Source organism: Sceloporus undulatus, chromosome 6, assembly GCF_019175285.1.
Source record: "Sceloporus undulatus isolate JIND9_A2432 ecotype Alabama chromosome 6, SceUnd_v1.1, whole genome shotgun sequence".
NCBI classification, from domain to species: Eukaryota; Metazoa; Chordata; class Lepidosauria; order Squamata; family Phrynosomatidae; genus Sceloporus; species Sceloporus undulatus.
Window position 1 is genome coordinate 124,156,120 of NC_056527.1, and position 7,271 is coordinate 124,163,390.

Genomic DNA, 7,271 nt, shown 5'->3' on the forward strand with positions numbered 1-7,271 from the left:
CAAACCACTTTCAAGGTTCTGATCAAAAATCAGGATATAGATCTGATAAAACAAGCCACTCACTCATTCTTTTTCTCCATCATTCCTGTGGCATCAAAATACTTTTGGAGGTAGCGAATAGCGGGAGAAGCAGACATGAAAGCCATGGGATCTCAAGCAACACTGCCATCCAATTATCCTCTGTTGGCAAATATTTTGCAAATACCTGTCTGTCTCTGCACTGCAGAATTAATGAAATTTGGTTCTGCTTTTACTGTCATGGCTTCATCCTATGGCATCCTGGGATTTGTAGTTTCTTGTGGCTCCAGAGCTCTCTGACAGAGAAGATGCAATAGCTAACAAATGACAAATCCCATAAGGTTCCATAGCATTGAGCCACGGCGGTTAAAGTGATGTCAAACCACATTATTTCTGCAGTGCAGAAGCAACCTAAAATCCCAAAATGGAGACTGCTGGTGCAAAGAGATGTGCTGTCTTTAGGGGCAACTCAAAGTACAAAGAATCCATTGCTTACCTCTATTCTTATAGACTAGTAGTAGGTCCATCCTTATAGGCTAGAAGACCCACCAAGCATGTCCAGTGTCTAGGGATTTCGGAAGCTGAATTCCAAAACATCGGGAAGATTAAGGGTTTTGAAAACCAGTGACATAGAAGGGTTTGCAGGTCCTCAGAAAACTATGGTTGTGTGTTAATTTTGTTGACTGTTTTGCTTTTGTGCATTTGTTTATTCTTGTCCTTCCCATGCTTTGTTTTGGATTGTATTCAGGAAATTAGGTGGGGAAAGTTAACTATCTATTGCCTTTAGGCGACAGATAGTTTGCTGAGTGCCTGAAAGCATTATGTCTGTTGTGAAGATATCAAGCAAGGATGCCTTCAAGTGACAGTGATAACATCACACATGAAGCGAAGTCTTGAAGCATGTCATCTCCACATTGGAACTTGAGCAATGATACATCTCCTGGCTTTAACATCTTCCTGGTATGATTTAGGAACATCTGCTTCTTCTACCATCACAGATTTTCCAACTGCTGCGGAAGAGTTTTGGAGGACTCAAGATTTCATGGTGTGTGTGATTTTTAGTTGCTTTTACCCCTTTCATTTATATCCAGCCTTTCTACTGGTGTGCTTAATGTGGCTAACAAAATTCTATGCTTCCTAAAGTCTAGGTCGGAAGTTGTTTGTTGTGTGTCTTCAAATTGTTTCTGACTTATGGCAACCGTATCAGAGTTTTCATCATGACTTTAGTATAGTGGGGGAGAGGTTAAACCAGCTTTTCAACATTTCATGCTCCTAACTGGCACCTTCTACTGGAAACAAAAACTCACGGGTGCATGAAATGCATTTATGCGCACACATTAACAAGGGCCTAAATACCTCTCGGATCTTGAAAGCTAGACAAGGCCAGACTTAGTACTTGGATGGAGGACCACCAAGGAACAGCAGGTGCTATGAACTATATCCTAGTATATAGTATGTATACTATATCTGCTGCCTGCCTCTCCAAGTTGTGTATTACTGTGTACCTTCAAGTCATTTCCAACTTATGGGGACCCTAAGGGGAACCTATGACAGGGTTGTCTTGTCATCAGAGAGGGTCTAACTTTGCCTTCCTCTGAGGCTGAGAGTGTGTGGCTTGTCCAACGCCACCCTCTGAGTTTCCATTGCCAAGTCAAGATTTGAACCCTGATCTCCCAGAGTTCTAGTCCAACAGTTGAACCACGCTGGCTTTCCTAAACTTGTAGCCACAACGTAATCTGGAAAGACAGGACATGGTAATTCAGCCTTTGGGGTGTGTCACAGTTATGCCAAGTGGGAGGTGCCCACAAAGAACACAGGCTAAAAAACGTTTTCCCTTTCAAAGCAGCCACCCTTTTAAAGATTGCAAAGCCAACAATGCGATGGCCTTCTTTCCTCCAACAAAACACACAAGCAGCTGGTCTTCAAAGGAGATCTAACTTTTGCCTCTTACATATGTGCTCAAGTAGGCGACACAAAGTGTGGGGAAATATTATGAGAACAAACTGTGGCAATGTGCTGTAAAGATATATAGAGAGTGCTGAGTTCACCATTAAGCGGTATAAAAATGTAAATTCAATATATGAAATTGTGATTTTTTAAAATACTCTTTTGTGCTACAAGCGTTGTAGTTTTATATTGTCACGCCTAAGATAGCAAGCCTCATATTTTGTTCTGAAAGGACCAGTGGTGTGCAAAAGAGAGACTGCATGATGTAGTGGTTTGAGCATTGGACTCTTGAGAACAGGGTTCAGATCCTGACTCGGCTATGTAAACCCACTGGGGCCTCATTCCCACTACCTTTTAAACTGGATCATAATTCGGTTTGAACTGGTGCAAATAACCCTAGTTCCCACTTAAATCAAATTGCTGAAGCAATTTGGTGAAGGGAGCTATGCACCAAACCCATTTAACCTGCGTCCTTTTGACACTGATTTTTTCCACGTCGATTCTGCACAAGTGTGAACCAGATGCGGATCGGAATCGGTTTAAATTTGCCCTTCGGCCGGCTGGAGTGGGTCCACTTTGAATTGATTCATGCATGAATATGAACCACAAGTGGATTATTTTAGAGGGGGGAAATGCGATCGGGGCAAATGGAGTGGGAACCATGCTCCGCTGTCAAATTGATCCATCGATTCGGATTGGACACCGATTTATCTGTAAGTGGGAATGAGGCAAGTCACATTCGCTTAGCCTCAGAGGATGGCAATGGCAAAACCTCCTCTGAACAAACCTTGCCAAGAAAACCCTGCAATAGGGTTGCTTTAGGGTTGCCATAAGTTGGAAACGACTTGAAGGAAGGGGAAAAGTGTCACTTTTGTACATTTTATATTGTACTGTGTTTTTAGACTGTAAGCCACTTTGGGTCCCATAATAAATGATGATGATGATGATGATGATGATGATGATGATGATTAACAGCAACAACAATGCCAAAGATACTGATACGGATACTGTATTAAAGTATGGATGAATAGATGTTTGTAGGATCCTCGGGGCTAGAGACTCGCCAGTTTTTGTTGTGAATCCCTCGCAGACCGCAGAATGCGAACACAAGTCTGCTGCGTCTCCAACAAATTTAACCAATAAGGCGAGCAATTTAGTAAAAGAAGTGGGGACAAAACATATGGACCGCACGGGTTTTTCTTTGAGCAAACCCAGAAAAACAAGCCCCCCGCTCTCCCCCCCTTTAAAAATAGATATAAAAGAAGACAGAAAATGCAAAGCAGAGAGTGTCTTGCTGGAGCTTTTAGATATGATCGCCTGTGTTTAACTGTGTACACTTAACTGTCATTAACAAGTAAAACCTATTACTGATAGAACTCCTTATTCCGAGAAATTACACAAAATGGAAGAATTCGTTGCCGCATCTCTTTCCGTGTAAGGTTTTTTAATATATATATATATATTCATTTTTACCTGCCTTTCTCCTGGGAATAGTCTGCTTTTCAAATCTGTTGCAATTTTCCCCGCATGTCAGAAACTCAGGAGGAAAAATTGTTCTTAACATCCAAAGGGAAGGGAACATGGCAGGCACTTTGGAAGCTTAGAAGAAGAAGAAGAAAAAAAAACCCAGCCTCAATACTGAAATTTAATAAAACGCGTAAAATAAATAATAAAATAAAATACAAAATCGCTCGACATCTTACTCCCAAACAAACCGGGAAAGAGTTTAAAATATTGTGAGATCATTTAATTGCTTCCCACCCTCTTTATTACTTTGGGAGGGGGAGAAAGAAGGGGGGTGTATTCTTACTCAAAGGCAACATCTATATATTATGGGCATGAGAAGAAGTTGCAAAGTAGTGTTAAAAACAACAAGGAAGGTTGCTTTTTGCAAAGCATGGCTACAAGGGCTTCGTCTCCAATGAACTAATTGGGACTTTGCCGCTGAATAAGCAATGCAGTGTACAGATATTCTCCCACAAAACAGAAATATTCCATTAGGATCAATGGGAATGAATGGGAATTGATGCACTGGGTGACTTTGGGACAAGTGACACACTCTCAGCCTCAATGGCAAACCTCCACTGAGCAAATCCTCCAAGAAAACCCCATGATAGGTTGGCCTTAGGGTTGCCATAAGTCAGACACTACATGATGGCACACAACAACACTTCTGGTTATGTGTGTGTAAAACGTCAAAATCCAAACCCCTTCTGGTTATGTATATGTATTTACAAATATTCCAAACTCCAAAATACTCCCAAATCCAAAACAACAACAACAGTCATTTTTAGGGTCAGAATATCTTTCCCCCCTACATTTGCAGATGCTTTGGTGCCAGAGATCTGCAGATCTAGGGTCTTTTCTTAGTAGGCTCTTGGGACCAACAACTATTTCAACCAGGAAGGGATGCCAATGTAGTAGCCATCTTAGATCTATTACGGCAAAAAATGGGGGAAAGCTACACTCATATAATGATAAAAGACTCATACAAGTTGAGTCTCTTTTATCCAGAATTCCAAAATGTTCCCAAATTGTGGACAGCTGACATCGCGACACCTTTGCTTTCTGATGCTTCAATGTACACAAACTTTGTTTCTTGCACAAAATGGTTCAAACGATGGTGTAGAAAATTGCCTTCTGTATAAGGCGCATGCAGAACATAAATGAATTTCATGTTGAGATTTGGGTCCTATCTCCAAGACATCTTATTATGTGTATGCAAATATCCCAAACTCCAAAATCCCAAACACTTCTGGTTATGTCTATGCATATGAAAATATTCCAAACTCTCCAAAAAGAGCACATGCCCAAATCCAAAAACACTTCTGGTCCCAAGCATTTTGGATAAGGGAGATCTATTGTAAATCTATAGAGACAGGTTTTGTTTCATATCCTGCAGACCACAAATGTTATGCCACTATAAACCTGTTTATCTTTTTAGTTGCCACCGAATGCCTTGCTGATCTAATCTCAAAAGGAAAGTGAACCTGGCTTGTCTGCTAGCCAACTTCCATGACCACATTTGCTGACAGCTTGCAGACATACCTTCTTCTTTTTTTGGAACTACAACTCCCCAAACTTCTCAGGGAGATTTTGGGAGTTGTAGTCCAAAAAAGGTAACTTCTCTAGCTCTGTTTTTCCCTTCCTTTTTTTGCCCCAGTTTTGGACCTCCAGAAAGTCAGTGGCTGAAATCTAGTATAGGGTCAATGAAATGAACACATGGGCAGACTTCTCTGTCCCCTGAATGTGCTTTTGGTACAAAAGACTATGCTTTTCATGCTAAAGTAGGAAGAAAGGAGGAAATCCTTGGTGAATACACACACACACACACACACTTTTAAAAGAAGGCAGGCAAACAAACCAGCCAGCAAGCAGTCATTGATGTAAGAAGATATTCTTACACACACACATATATATAGCCTAATAAAACTAGATACTGTATTCTTTCTCATATATATATATATATATATATAGCCTAATAAAACTAGATAATCTTTCAGTCATATATATATAGTCTTGCAAAACAAGGTATAGACTAGTAAAACAAGGTATTCTTGCATATATATATATATATATATATATGGTCTTGCAAAATGAGGTATTTTTGCATATATATATATATATATACACACACACACACACACATACATATAGCCTAGGTATTCCTGCAAGTCCTGCAAAACAAGGTATTAATATGTATATATATATATATATATATATATGTATACAGCCTAGTAAAACAAGGTATACTTGCATATATATAGCCTAGCAAAACAAGATATTCTTCCATATATATATATATATAGCCTAGTAAAATGAGGTATTCTTGCATATCTATCTATCTATCTATCTATCTCTATCTAATCTATCTATCTTATCTATCTATCTCTATACTTATATTAGTCTAACAAACAAAGTATCTCGCTTGTGTGTGTGTGTGTGTGTATATATATCCTAGCAAAACATGGTATTTTGTCATCAATGATTGCTTGCTCCCTGACTTATACCTGCCCTATCTATCTATCTTCTATCTATCTATCTATCTATCTACACACACACATACTCCAAGGTTTCCCCCCTTCTTTCTACTTTAGCATGAAAGCATGAAAAGCCTAGTCTTTTCTTCTTTGTTTCTCTTGAGACCAATGACCTCCGCGGGGGGCATCTGCACTGTAGAAATAACGCCGTTTGACACCACTTTACACCTGCAGCTCCATCCTGTTATGGGACCCTGGGATCTATAGTCGTATCAGCCTTCTCTGCCCGAGTGCTGAGGCCACACGAAACTACACATCCCAAGGGTTCTGCCTGGCGGGAAGGAAAGCGGTGCCAAGCTGCATGGTTCTCCAGTCTGGAGGATCCGGGGGAGAGAGCCCAATTGGGCAAGGAACAAGGAAGGACCCGAGCTCCCTTTGGATGCTCTTTTGGGAATCCTCCGCCAGCCCTGGAAGAGTGCCCTCCTCCCATTGGGCATCAGTCGCTCTTTCTATCTCTTATTTGTTCTTCTTCTTTCTTTTTCCTCCCCCCCTCTTTCTCTCTCTCCTATCTCCTTCCTTCTCTCTGTCTTTCTTTCTTTTATTGTTGTTTCCTACTTTTTATTTCCCATCTGTGAGTGCTATCCATCTTCCTGTTTCTCTACTTTATTTCGGCTGGCGTGCTGTCTCGCTTTCTCGGGCTGTGTCGGAGCTCTGCATCTCGGTGTGTTTCTTTCTTTAATCCCTCTCTTTTTTTATCTGTGTTCTCTTTTATTCTCTTTTATTTATCTCTCCTCTCTTTGCCCTCTTTCTTTCATGCTACTCTTATTTTTAGATTTTCTCTTCTTTAGGGTTCGCTGGCTTGCTCTTCTTCCTTTTATATTTTATCCCTCTCTTTCTCTCATCTCAGTCTCTCTTTTTATTTCTCTCGCCTTCATGATCCCGCCCTTCTTTCTTTCTTTATAGTTTCTACCATTTCGTTCCTCTCTTTATACTCTCCATATCTCTTATATTTTCTCTCTTTTTTATATTTCCGCTCTGTTTTATTTATTTTCCATCTCTGTGTCTTTTTTATATTCTCTTCTCTTCCTTTTCTTTTCTTTTCGCCTTTCTTTTCTCTTCTCCTCTCTATTTCCTTCCTTCCTTCCTTCCTCAGAGAGGAATCCTTTTGCAATTAATCCTTTTGCTTGGGTTTTAATCATCATCATGATCATCCTCATCATCATGCATCATCAAAAGTCCGCAGCCTTCATCTAAGTCAGGAAAGCTTGAAAAGTTGTTTGAAGTTCTTTCCAGAAAGAAAGAAAGATAAAGAAGTACGAGAAAGGA